Here is a 15,139-nt window from a genome sequence, read left to right as displayed (position 1 = left end):
ATATATATATTACAATATATCTCTCTCTTCTCTCCTTCTTCATCTTCACGCAGACGCCGCCCCCATCTTTCATTCTCACTCTCCCCGAACCCATCACCGCCTCCTCCCCTCGCCTACACCGCCGGCCTCCACCTTGTCGACCACCCCAACCCGCAGTCTCCCTCTCCCCCTCGTTTCCAGATCTAGCTGGGAGATCGCCAGGAGCCGGAGGATTCTCAGCAGGAGTGCCTTGTAGATAGAGCAGAAGAACAAGTTAAAGCTTAGTTATTCCTTTCAGTTTATTTTCGTAGTTTTTCCTTTTTCGCCTGATCATTGTATTTTATATTCTCCAGTATTTCATTCAGATAGTTTGTATAAGGGCAGCCTGATCATTGTATTTTATATTCTCCAGTATTTCATTCAGATAGTTTGTATAAGGGCATGTTGACCCAAATATTATGTCTCTATTTTATATTCTCCAGTATTTCATTCAGATAGTTTGTATAAGGGCATGTTGACCCAAATATTATGTCTCGGATGTTATTCTATTTGTGATATGATATTTTTATTCTTAATTTGTCTATTATATTCTTGCTGATTGTGATCGGGGATCTGTGACTTCACATTATTTTTATTTTTAGACGCTTAGCGTATTGGATTGAGAAGAAAAGAAAAAGAAAAAATGGTAGTGTATATTTCTTCTCAATCTAATATGTCGCGGGCTTGTTCACGTTCCGATTCCCGGGTATTTTGGGAAGCGGGGCGTGACAGGAATACATTTCCACCGGCTTATATTGTGATCAATTATTATGGATGAAATAAAATTTGGTTGATTTTCATTTACATTTTCATGACACGATTTTTTTTTGTGATAACACTAGTGCTATAAATATTTCTAAAAATTCAGTTCTTCATTCTAGGAAAAAACATATAGATGTACGACATTATTTTTTACACGATCATGTAGAAAGGAAAGATGTATCCTTTGCTTATATTGACACAAAATCACAATTAACAGACATCTTTTCCAAGCCTCTTTGTGAGGAAGATTTTTATTGTATAAGAGGTGAATTAGGCATGTGCATCCTTTGATTTTTGTTTGCTTGTATCTTTTATGCTATCCTCTTCAAAACTAATGTTTTATACTCTTTTAAAACGGATTCCATCGTTTAATGGCTTTGCATGCTTAAGTTTTTTTAGTTGACATATTCTTTTTATATACCCCATTTTGATGTTGACAAAGGGGGAGAAAGTCTCCTATACTTTGTACAAATAGATAGCGGGAGAGCCTTATAGATAGGGGAGCATCTATCTATAAGTTTCTTTCTTTATTTTTATGCTCTTTTATAATGGTGGTTTGTCATCATCAAAAAGTAGGAGATTGTTAGGTCTCGTGTTTGATGATGATTTACAAACCCTATTATCGGTACTAATTGCTTATCAAGTGACCCTATGCAGGATGTATTTATTAAGCAATATAGTACCATGTGTTGGAGGTTGTAAGAATTTGTACCATAATAATGATATCCATGGAGGTGGAGGCAAGTTGATTAAAAAGCCTCAAAACACTCAAAGATCGACTCAAGCATATATCTACTTATGAAGGACGTTCAAGCATATGGTCAAGAAGAGCTTCATCAACAAATTTCTAGCTAATATCGATACTTAAGCATTGTAGACAATTGTAAGCGATATTTGTATTTTTACTTCTCTCTAGATCATAATATTAGCAAGAAATAAAGTAGATAACTTTTGAAGCATTTGGGGATTACACACACACACATTTCAAAACTCGTATCTTTGACGGTTTTTGTAAAATAATAAGTTTTCACAAATACGAGATGTTACTTTAGAAAGTATTTCTCTAACATATCTATTTTTATATATATAAGTATTCTCCCAAGTTTTACTATTTTTGGAGTTAATTTAATATCTTAAATCTAATTTAAAAAATTAACAGTTCTGAAAAAAAATAGGTTTCTGAAATATCAGATTTTTGGTCGACTAGTTTTTTAGATCATTCGACTGACCATGAGCAGGTTTTCAGCTCCTGAATTGGCCTCCAAATCAGTCGATCGTTACACACAACCAGTCGACCGATACACACAATTGGTCAATCGACAATGTATTCTGTTTTCTAGTTCTGCCCAATGGTCAATTGATTAGTCGACTGATTCTCTCGACCAGTCAACCGATCGCAGCCACTAACAATAATAGCTAGTTTTTAGTTTCCTAGTTTTTAGGATTTTTTTTGGATTTTGGATTTTCTTCGGATTTGTGCTGGGTTATTGAGAGACTATAAATAGTCCTCAAGTTTCATTTATTACACTAAGCAAGAAAACTAAGAAATCCAAGAAAACAAAGAAAAAATCTTGAGTTTTGTTTTTGAGACTTCTAAGCTTACATTTTCAACTTATTCTCAAGTTCTTCAAATTTTTGATTTTCACTTTCACATCCCACAAACCCCTGAGCTTCAATCATTTATCTCTTCATCCTTGCTATCAGATTCTTTAAGAGAGAATTTTTCTTCATCTTGTATTGTGTGGAGAGCTAGATCTCGAGAAGATCATTGTATGGAGAGTTCGATCTCGGGGAGATCATTGTGAAGAACTGCTAGCTTCCAAACCAGGTTGTGTAGTGGATTACTATCGGGATAGATGGTCGGTGACGTAGGTTGAGAGGACCGAACCTCGTGAACACACCGTCGTCTCACTTGGCTAACTATCTCTAACTCTCTCTTTTAAATTATTGCCCTATTACTATATTCGTGTCTTAAACTGCATTGAATTTTTATTAGTTGCATATTATTGTTTGATTACCCTATTCACCTCCCTCTATGGTAATTTTAGTAAATTGGCTCCCAACTGGGAAGGACCCAACACCATCCTTGAAGAATTACGCCTAGGCACCTACCGGCTAAGAAGCCCCGATAGGAGAATGTTGCAACATCCCTGGAAAATCGAGCACCTAAGGAAATACTTTCAATAATTATAAATGTGAATTTCATTAAAATCTTTTGAGTATTAACTTTTATTCCGTGCTCTCAAAGTATCTTATCTTTATAGTAACAAAAAGACCTTGGCTCCCTCATTAAGTCCAAGGCACTCAACCAAAGACCTTGGTACCTCTTCAGGGTAAAACCAAGGCACTCCAACTATTCGTCGTCTTTGACGAAAATACCTTAGTTCCCTCATTAATTCTAGGGTACTCAACAAAAGACCTTGGCGCTCTCATCATGTCCAACGCACTCAACCAAAGACCTTTGTACATCTTCAGGGTAAAACCAAGGCACTCCAACCATTCGGTCATCTTCAACAAAAAGACCTTGGCACACTCATTAAGTCTAAGGTACTCAATTAAAGACCTTGGTACCTCTTCAAGGTAAAACCAAGACACTTCAACCTGTCGGTCGGCTTCAACCGAAAGACCTTAGCACCCTTATTAAGCCCAAGGTAGGTTCCCAAGTCACTTCAACATGCAAAGCCAACTTGACTCAAACCACCAATATCCGAACAAGAGTGGAATTAAGATACACAATAATTAGAAAGGCCAACATGACTGGAATTTTATTCCATATTTTTGGATATTTACATTATCACTTACATCCACATTTACAAAAAATAAGACAAAAAAAGAGAGAAGATACAAGTCCTCAGGTGCCTCGGCTCGGGTCGAGAGTATGACTTGGGAGAGAGGCACTTGGCATGGCCTCTGGGGCCTGCTGTGTAGCACTTGATGCGACCTCTGGGGCATGCTGAGCGGTAGGAGGGGCGGCCCCTTCTTGGGCATTCTCGAACTCATCTTCGTCATTGCCATCGTCCCCCTCCAGCATTATTTCCCTCACTTAAACTCAAGTTCCTTGAGGAAATCAAAGAAACTTTTAGGGGAGGGTCGGGACTCTAGAGGGAGCAAAGCTAGAAGATAGTCGAAGCTTGCCTTGCAGGCTAATGATACTTCTACCTTTCCCAAAGGACCTTGGCAATACTCCTCTATGGCCTTCGACTTGTGAGTCTCGGAGTCCAAAAAGCAATCAAATTGACTGGGATTGATTCTCTTTTTTTAAAAAAACTGGGTTTGATCACTTGGTACGAAACCCTTACAATCACTCACACACTCTCTCGATTACAGATGAAGAGAAGATTACTTCAGCTCCTCTTTGTTTAATGTGGGTTCTTGGTGGCGAAAGGATGCTTCTCCTGATACTTGAGTCGAGATTGCCTCCTGTTAATAATCAGAACAAGATTGCTAAAGCTTCTCACATTCGTTAGCCGGCTAGAATTAAAGTTCAAACTCTGGATCTGTACGCAGAAACTCTGATCTCCGATGCTTCTTAAATTCTAAGTCAAAAATCTCCAACCCCTTATCCCTGTAGCCATCCATGGGTATTTATAGGGTTTAAGCACATAACCGACGTGCTAAGATCACGGGTAGAGGCGCGTAACTACCTCCTCCAATTCAGCGCATGCCGTAACGTGCTCCTGAAGATTAGCGCACGTGGCTGACTTAGTCTTCGAAGCCATTACAGCTAAATCTAACGTGGACAACAAACCTCATCTTTAATTGAAACAGGGTTCGTCATGTAAAACGAGCCTCGATACGTAGCGAGGTTCATCTTACAAAGCATACTTTGCAATAAATAAGCTTCTTCTGACGAATTTTGTCTTCACTTACTTCGTCTGACGAATTTCATCTTCAACAACAAACTTCGTCTTCGATAGCTAGGTCCAACTACGTAGTAAACCTGGTAACTTTCCCTTAGATGAACCTCGTCTTCACTGACGAGCTTCAAGTCCGACGATGAGCTTTATCTTCACTAATGAACCTCATCTTTCGAAGATGAATGTCGAACCTCATTTCCAATGACGAGCTTCATTGTTTGTTATTGAGTTTTACTGCTCGACGAACTACGTTCTCAAGGTTGATTTTCACTAAACGATGGGCCTCGTCTCTGATTGAGACGAGGTTCATTTTTCTGACCATCCTTCTCATATTTTGAAATTTAGTATTTTTGAATGCCTACACCAGCCTTAGGTTTTAGGCGACTAAGTTATCCCACCAAGAGCTTTCCTTCACATCGAATCGAGTGCACTGCTCACCCTCAACCTCCTCCACCAAGTATCTGATCTGATCACCTCGTTCGGTAATTTCATGCTAGGAGTGGTCGATCTCCTCTTTCAGCTTAGTGATGGTGATTGGCTGCTTGGTACGATGTCCCGAAAGCCCCCTAATCATATCCTCACTCATCTCTACCTCCCAACATAGTTTGCCTTCATTTGATACGAGTCGCCGTGCGAGCACTCTTGATCGCGGAATTATCAAGAGTGGGTAAAGAAGAAAACGACTAAAGAACACAAGAGTTATAATTAGGGCGAAGGAAAATACCTTCTCTAGATTATGAGAATCAATTGGATTTTACAAAATCTCTCTCTCACAATCTCTCTAGATCAAAGAACAACCTCCCTGATCTCTTTTCTGATTACAATCTGAGTTCTCCACCCTAGAAAAGTCGTGTTTCTATTTATACTAAACAGAAATCCTAACTGGAGCAGGAAACAGACCCAGGCCCGGAACCGCTACGCGGTCGACCACAGTACCCAAGGCGGTCGACCGGTCAGAACGACGAAAACTGGAAAAATCGATTACAGTGTTTTCGGTCGACCGCAGCGCCACCATCGGTCGACCGCTCTCAGTCCCGAGACATAGTCTGGGTCTGTGCACTAAGCGGTCGACCGCCGTGACCAATCCGGTCGACCGGCCAGAGTCCAGTACTTCCTACAGTTTTGACGAATCCTTCGACTTCGTCGCCTCCATTGACCTCGTCCACGACTCCTCTACTCTATTCTCAAGATACCATGAGAATCATCTATCCTCAAGTTCCCATGAGGATCGCTAAGCTCCCGAAATGAGAATCATCTATCCTCAAGCTCCCATGAGAATCGCTAAGCTCCCGAAGAGAATCATCTATCCTCAAGCTCCCATGAGGATCGCTAAGCTCCCAAAGAGAAGATACACCCGTATCATGGGTCCCCCTTTAGGAACTTGAAGTCTCATTCAAGTTAGAACTTCAGCTGAGGGAACTCGCGAGCCCCTCCTTCTCTGTTGAACCACTTAGCCTTGCTAGAAATCTAAACGAAAAGCGTTGTCGCCAATCTGATCGATAATCCGAAATGGACCATAACGAATAGGCTTCAACTTCTTCCCTTCTCCTTTGAGCCTCTCCTTACTCAATTTTAGCCATACCATATCGCCTTTACCAAAGTTACAAGGAACCCGATGTTGATCATGCTTCGCCTTGTACTTAGCTTGCGATTTCTTCAATTGAGCTTCAACCGTGGCATGAATATTTGCAATTTTCTCGAGAAATCGCTGAGCACGTTGTCTTTCACTCCCCTCCTTGCCGTCCACTGTGGCCTCACTTGAAAACACAAGATCGAACGGGCTCGGCGGTAAAAATCCATAACAAGTCTCAAACGGTGACTTTCCGGAAGATCCATGAATTGCACGATTAAAAGCAAACTGCAAATATGGTAAGCTCTCATCCCACGTCTTAGGATGCCTGGAATTATACCCCCACAACATATGCACCATAGTCCGGTTGACTACCTCCATTTGTCCGTCTGTTTGTGGATGAAAGGTCGTGCTCTTCTTCAATTTAGTGTCCATCAAACTCCACAAAGAATCCCAAAAATTCCCGAGAAAACGGCTATCCTGATCCGAAATAATCAAGCTCGGTAACCCAAAGTGCTTCCACACATGCTCAAAGAACAGTTGTGCTGCACCCGCTCCCGTCACGGTCTTCTTACAAGGAATCAATATCACCATCTTGCTGAACCGGTCCACCACAACGTACAAATAGTCATGCCCGCGCTTCGTAGTCGGCAACCCTCCTAGAAAATCCATAGAAATGCTCTCCCACGGCCTAGAAGGAACCGGTAATGGTAGGTACAATCCCCTCTTTCTGTTAGAAGGCTTCGAAATACAGCATAACTTACACCCTCCAACATACTTGGTCACATCATCAAGCATCCGTGGCCAAAACACATGTCGCCGTAGATTGAGAAGCGTTTTCTGAATGCCAAAATGCCCTTGCACATGCGAGGTATGCGCTTCCCGAATCCACTGCAACCTATCACCATCTTCCGGAATGCATAGTGATGTCCCACGATACAACAAGCCATCTTCTCCAAGTGCATACTCCCCCCTTCGACCAGCCTTCGCCTGCTCAAACACACTACCGAAGTCCCTACTGGATGCATACAGCTGTATATACTCCAAAGGAACCAAGGGCTGAATACGCGTCGCCACCAATAAAGACTTTATCGGCGGACGAGATAACATATCGGCCAACTTGTTCGTCGCCCCTTTCTTGTACCTAATAATGATGTTGAAAGCCATCAAATAGGACATCCACTTCATGTGCCGTGCCTGCTGTAGCTTTGTCTGGGCATGTAAGAACTCTAATGGCTTGTGATCCGAATGCACGACCACCTCCTTCCCTAACAAGTACACCCTCCAATGCTTAATTGCTTGATATAGTGCATAGAACTCCTTGTCGTAGGTTGGGTAGTTCGCAATAGCACCCGAAAACTTCTCAGAATGGTATTCCACCGGTTTCCCATCCTGAATCAACACCGCGCCCATCGCATAACTAGACGCGTCGATCTTCACCTCGAAAGTCCGCTGCAAATTCAGCAACGCCAACACCGGTGCCTCCGAGATCTTCCTTTTTAGCAACTGAAAAGCCTCCTCATGCGTCCTTTCCCACTCAAACTGAACTTTAGCCTTTGTGAGGCCATGTAACGGTGCCGCATAAGTCAAAAAATATCGAATGAACTTGCACAAATTATGGCAAGCCCACATGAAGCTTCTCACCTCAGTCACTGTCTTCGGCGTCGGCCACTTTGTGATCACCTCCACCTTGCCTGGATCTATCCTCCGCTGGCCCTTCCCTACGATGAAGCCGAGATACACCAACTCGTCCTTCCCGAACTCGCACTTCTTCCCGTTGAGCTTCAGCTGTCCGTCCTGCAACACTTCAAATACCTTCTCAACATGAACGAGATACTCCTCATCACCAATCGCTCGAACAGGCCTTGCTTGGTCTTGAACGCAGTCTTCCAAGTGTCTTCCTCCCGAATCCTCACCTGATGGTAACCAGACTTCAAATCCAGCTTCATGAAAAACCTCGCTCCCTCATACTGGTCCATAAGATCATCGATCCGCGGTAATAGGTAACGATTTTTGATGGTTATCTTGTTGAGCGCCCGGTAATCCACGCACATGCGCCAGCCTCCATCCTTTTTGGGCACCAACAACACTGGTGTCCCGCAAGGTGAACAACTCGGCATAATCACTCCCGCCTCCAAGAGCTCCTGAACCTGCTTTTTGATCTCCTCGGACTCCAGTACTGATGTGCGGTATAGGCCTATGTTAGGTAAGGAACTCTCCCCGGTCAACATAATCTCATGCTCTACACCTCGACGTGGTGGTAGTCCCGTGATCTCCGAAAACAAGTCCGCATACTTGACCTTCAACCTGTCAATATCTCCCTCCTAGAGCTTGCCCAAGGTGGACAAGCACATCCTACTCAGCTTCTCTTCATACGGCCGAATGAACAATAAAACGAACTTCCTGCCCGCGTTCACCAACCTCTTAGCCTGAGTCACTGTCACCAAGCTCGTCTCCTGTGGAAGAGATGCTGAACGAAAAATGAATTGCTCGCCATCCTTGTTGAACGTGTACTTTTGGGCCCGCCGATCATATACTGCGTATCTATCCCACAAATAAGGATTGCCCAAAATAACTTGGCAAACATCCAACGGAACCACGTCGCATGTGACATCGTCAATATACGACTCATGGAGTGCAAATCTGAATGAACACTGGTTCACCACACTCAATCCCGCCTCCTTCTGAATCCACCCTAATGGATAGGGCTTCGGATGCTTCACCGTCTTCAATCCCAGCTTCTGTACCAATGCCTCAGATATCAGATTCTTCTGACTGGATCTACAATAGCATCCACTAAACTGGTCTTCACCTGCAACTTAAGAACAAAGAGCTGCTCCCTCGGGTCGTCATCTTCTTTGGTGGCCTGCTTCCCCGCCATAAGGTTGAGACTGCTATTGGGTTCGGTCATCCCGGGAACCTCCTTCGGACCCTGTGCTATCACGTACACCTTCTTCTCCTCCTTCTTCTTCAATCCTTTTAGCTTCAGATGAGGATACTTATCCCAACAACGATCAACCACATGCTCTGTCTGCTTGCAGTGATTGCATGTCAATCCTGTTTTCCCCGAGTCAACCTTCTTCTTCTCATCCTTAGTGCAGTGATTGCATGTCAATCCTGTTTTCCCCGAGTCAACCTTCTTCTTCTCATCCTTAGACTGAGAGCTACCCGTCTTGCTCCCCGATGGTTTGGAATCCCCATTCGTCTCGTTGCCCTTCTTCTGCCGACCCTCAATGGCAATAGCCTTCATGCTCGCCTCTGCGATTGTCTCTACTGAAAATAGCTTCATCTCCTTCCGGATGTAATCATTCAGACCCGCCATGTACTTCATGAAGATGGAGTACTCGGACGTTGCGATGTTTAGGACCATTGCCTGTTGCTGGAACTCCGTCGTGTACTCTTGAACGGTCTGATTAAATTTTTAGCGCAAGCCATACCACTTGTACCAACGCTCCTCAAGGAACCCCACTGGATAAAACTGTTTCCGAAGTAGCTCCTTGAACTTGTTCCACGACGCCGCTTTCTTCTCCTGCTTACAATAGGATTTTCACCACGTCAACGCGTGCCCTGAAAGCTTCAATGTCGCGAACACTATTTTCTCCTTGGACGAATATCCATAGAGGGTGAAGTACATCTCCATGCGTTCGATCTAATCATCAAGCTTCTCCACGTTGATACTCCCATCATAAACAGGAATCTTAACCTTGAAGTCAATCTTCAGATTCTGGTAATGATTCTTACCCCCTTGATGTCCAGCAGTCTTGACCATCTCAGTCTCCCCCTCTGAATCGGCTTTCTCGCTCTCCTCATCGGATTCGAAGAGTCCCTTCTTACCCTTCGAAGAAGATTCCTCCTTTTTGTCTCCTCCGTTGATGAGACCCACGAGTTGGGTAAGAGTCGTCCCGATCGTCTCAATCTGCTTCTCTATGGCATCAAGTCTTGTTGAATTATCTACTTCAGACATCTTATCCTTCCTTAATTTCTGGACCCCCTCCGAGGAATTAAGGATCTCGCCAAGCTTCTTGTACTGTGAGCTAGTAAGGACCATACACAGTTCCCCCCTTCACAGGATCTAGTGCTCTGATACCAACTTGATACGAGTCGCCGTGCAAGCACTCTTGATCGCAGAATTATCAAGATTGGGTAAAGAAGAAAACGACTGAAGAACACAAGAGTTATAATTAGGGCGAAGGAAAATACCTTCTCTAGATTATGAGAATCAATTGGATTTTACAAAATCTCTCTCTCACAATCTCTCTAGATCAAAGAACAACCTCCCTGATCTCTTTTCTAATTACAATCTGAGTTCTCCACCCTAGAAAAGTCGTGTTTCTATTTATACTAAACAGAAATCCTAACTGGAGCAGGAAACAGACCCAGGCCCAGAACCGCTACGCGGTCGACCGCAGTACCCAAGGCGGTCGACCGGTCAGAACGATGAAAACTGGAAAAATCGATTACAGTGTTTCCGGTCGACCGCAGCGCCACCATCGGTCGACCGCTCTTAGTCCCGAGACATAGTCTGGATCTGTGCACTAAGCGGTCGACCGCCGTGACCAAGCCGGTCGACCGGCCAGAGTCCAACTGTACTTCCTGTAGTTTTGACGAATCCTTCGACTTCGTCGCCTCCAATGACCTCGTCCATGACTCCTCTACTCTATTCTGAAGATACCATGAGAATCATCTATCCTCAAGCTCCCATGAGGATCGCTAAGCTCCCGAAATGAGAATCATCTATCCTCAAGCTCCCATGAGGATCGCTAAGCTCCCAAAGAGAATCATCTATCCTCAAGCTCCCATGAGGATCGCTAAGCTCCCGAAGAGAAGATACACCCGTATCATCATTCTAGCCCCAAGTCACATGCTCAGCCTCTAAAGCAGCAACTTTCCTCTCGACAATCTCTCTAGCTGCCCTTTTGGCTACTATAGCCTCCTCAAATTCGATAGGGAGCCTCTGCACAAAAGTGAGCTGAGAGAGTAGATCTTGCTCAATCAGAGCCCCTCGTAGAAGATAGCTCCTAAGGTCCAGATGCAGACCGGTGCTCAGCATCTCCTACATGATGTCCAATTCCTTCAGGAGCGAAAACTACTACAAGGCCTAGACTGAGCCACCATTAAGTGAGGACAGAGCTCTCCATGTCAAGAGGCCTATTGGGGATGAACTTGTCATCCTCTAAAAACTCCTCCCGATGATCGTATGGACCCCCAGCTCGCCAAACAACTTTGCCCGAAGCTCGCCCCATGCATAGGCATTGACCTCTGAGATGCAATGGCAGAACAACCAGGTAAATCCCCCCTCTGACACCAGGATGGCATCAGCCTTCAGCAGCTTCCCTATAGGCTAAAGTAGAGCCGCCCCCTCTCCCACTGCTCCTGATGCCTCTGCTGACTCTTTACTCGGGCTCTGGGCTAACTCGGGTAAAGAGGTTGGAACTGCTGACTCCCCAGCTTAGGCCCCAGCTACGGCTGACTCAGCACCTTGATCACCCCCAAATGGCATGAGAGGAGAAGCCTTGTTAAGGATGATAACCTATGTCAGCTGAGGAGGAAGGATGCCTAGCTACGGGCCCTCCTTAGGACCCTTTGGGTAAACCCCCACCTTCGCTGCCGAGTTGGTATGAGCTTGCTCGCGTGGCACGCTAGACCATTGGCACCTACACAACCTCCTCCTCTTCTTATGCATTTTCTCTGCTTAGGAGGAGGTGTTGGGTCCGGCCAGCTTTGCAGCAATCTTAGTCGTCCTCGACTGCAAGCTGTTCTGCTCCTTGGGAACCAGCTCACCCCTTAGCCGCTTTCGGGATTTCATGGCCAAGGTTGGTTCCCCGAATACGAGTCCTCCCCCTTTGAATTTTTTAGAGGATTCTTCTTCAGAAGGAGTGCTAGAAAAGCTACTCGTGCCTTGTCGGTCTTAGTAGGGGGAACCCTAGATATGTCAGCCACCTGGAGCGAGTACGACTCGAAGAGATTACTCATCTCCTGGCGATCGCCCATAGGAGCAGATATTCTCTAAGCTGTTGCTCCTCCTTGGAAAGAGTATAGATGGACTCAACACATCCTTTTGATCTCCCACTATGCGGAGCAATATAGGACGGTGTCGGCATTGAAAACCTATACGAACCGCTCCTTCCAATCCCTATTGAACTCCGAAGCATCCGACACCAACTTGCCACTGCCTATGTTGTGGAGGAAATAGTGAGCATCCTTCTTTTTTTTTGACATTGATGAGGTTGCCCAGCAAGCTCATACTCGACTCTACCCAAACTCGGTGACAGATCACCAAGAATCCCACCAGAGTAGCGATAGCGTTAGGGGTGAACTACAAGGAGCATACCCACAGGGCACCACATACCTCTCGAAGTAATGGGTGTAGAGGCAACCGGAGCCCATCCTCCAAATGGGCTAGGTAAAGCAGCGATATATCTTGGCAATGATGATACACTAACTCATCCCTTTGCGACTCTGATAAGGTGAAGGCCCTAGGGAGTTTGTAGAGCTTGTAATAGACTTCTAGCTCTTGGGAGCAAATCTGGGAATGGTAAGGCTAGAAAGTTGATCCTCATCTTATTGTGTCTGGTTGTGGAAGTTTAAGAGGCCATGGAAGATCATCGGTAAATAGGGCAACAATTGTTGAAGAGAAAGGAGTTAGAAAGCAAAGGAATTAGGGCAAAGGCTCATGAAGAAAATCCCCTTTACATCGAAGAGGGATATATATAGATTCCAAGGATGACATGTGGCAAGATCAGGATAGTCCACACACTCTAGGATGTGATTAACCTCAGAATTTAAATAGTCTTTTCAAAAAGCGAAGAGGCACTCTCTTTACTCTACAACCACTCTAGAAAAAAATTGAAAAGATAGTGTTACTTGTCAATCAATGATGTCATAGTCTTTTCAATGACGCCCTTTCGCTTGCCTAATAAAGGCACTTCGGAACTCACCAACATTACAACTATTTGGTTCACAGTTGACACAACTCGTCCCTTTTAAAAGACAACAAAATTCATGACCGAACAAAAATGTAGTGTTAGTTGGCCCTTCATAGAGTCAACTAGAGTAACAGAGACACCCATCCTTTGTAAAGCTAAATGTTGTCCACTAAGCATGTTCTACTCGACAACCCATATGATGAGTTAAGAGATATTTAGAAGCTGACACTGCTGGCTCTACTTCAAGCACTCGTCCTTGTTTATAGGAAAAAAGATGTGTGATACCTCGATCCCCTTTTCACAAGTCTAAGACCTATATCCCTAAACCAATCGAACATTATGAAAGCCACATAGGCAAAAGAATAAATCAACAAATGATTCGGGGCTTAAGCCTTGGATGACTCACTATAGCAACTTAGAATAAATCCAGATAGATAATTGATAGATTATAATTCAAGACGGATTCTAAAATGGTCAGAAGTGCCTTTTATTCATATCTTTAACAATATTTACAAGAGAAGATTTACTAGACAACCTATGGCGATACAAAAATCCCAGGAAGCTAAAAAATAGATCCTAGGAAAGATCCATGCCTACTCCCATAGTCAGTGGTAGGGAATTGCTGGCATTAGGTGATGAATGAGTTAATCTTTCTCTAGCCGAACCATCAACCGGTCTCCTTGGTCGAGCAGTCGCCCCCCCTCATCAGCCCTGTCATCTAGGGCCTTGTCAATCTCCTCACCCGACCCTTCATCCTCCGTACCTCCCTCACCGAGGTTAAGCCCCCCTCCTTGGCTCTCTATCTCTAAGAGCGAATACAAACAATTAGTGACTCGAGGAGGATAGCAGAAATGATCAGGTGCGCTCCTCATCTTGGCTAGGAGTTGAGGCCTTAAGGTAGCCGAATCCTGCTTTGCAAGCGATTGAAACCTCCACTTTGCCAAAAAGGTTTTGGTGATACTCCTCCACGACATCTGACTGATAGGCCTCAGATTCAAGATAGGCGATCCGACTCTAGGCTTTAACCAGGGACACCTCGCGATGAGCACTCTCCTCTTGGAGCCTTATCTGGGCTAGTTCCTTCTCCTCAAGCTTGGCACTAGCGTGCCGGACTGTTTGGTGCTCAGCCTCAACCTGCACCATAGCATGGTCCTTATCCTACAGTCCCTAAATGACCTGCTCGGATAGATGTCTCGCCCTCCTGTTGCTCTCTTGGAGCTCGTGCTGGAGCCTATCAATCTCAGAGGATTTTGGGCATCCGAGGTTTTCAAACCCTCGATCATATGCTCCCACACATCTATCTCTCGCTGCTAGTTGCCCGGCTCATTCTCCTTAGCTGATAGCTCCTTGAGGGCTTCTTCGAGGTCACCCCCCACGTCAGCTGACCGAGCTTCCAACTCCCCTTGAAGTTTGAGGTAGGAAGATCGGATTTTCTCCATGTGACCTAAGAGTTCTTATTCCACAAGAGCCCCGTGTAGCAAGTAGCTCCAGAGGGCTTGATGGAGGCCGAAATTAAAAATTTCCCTCAGTTTCTCCACATCACGAGGTAGCCAAAACTACTCCACCGCTCTCATTTAGGCGATTCAGGAACTAAGGACTGACCCCTCATATCGAGATGGTGGGCAGGCTGGTGGCGATGCTCCAGAGATGGCTCTCCAATATACTAGGGGCCGACACCTGAGGACCCAATCAGCAGCATCCTCATCATCTCCTAAACTTCCATCTCGATATCGTTGACCCAGTGAGGATATGGATACTCTAGGCTCCCTGTAGAGATGATCTCCTCTCTGACTGTCTCTTTCTCCCAGTGATGAGTCAACTCGGCTGGGTCGACAAGGGCTCCCTCCTCCTCTGTACAGGCCTTGGTTTTGACCCTGGCCTCATGATAGGCCTCTTCCTCCTCTTCCCGAGCAAAAACCCCCTCATCCAAATGGATGACTTCAGCCTCGCCTGCCTCGGCCGCCCTTTCAGGCCCTCGACCACTGATCTTTCGAGGTGCCCTCTTC

The sequence above is a fragment of the Asparagus officinalis genome, chromosome 4 (assembly GCF_001876935.1).
Source record: "Asparagus officinalis chromosome 4, Aspof.V1, whole genome shotgun sequence".
Classification (NCBI taxonomy): Eukaryota; Viridiplantae; Streptophyta; class Magnoliopsida; order Asparagales; family Asparagaceae; genus Asparagus; species Asparagus officinalis.
The sequence above is the reverse complement of the archived record's forward strand: the minus strand, read 5'-3'. Positions refer to the sequence as shown.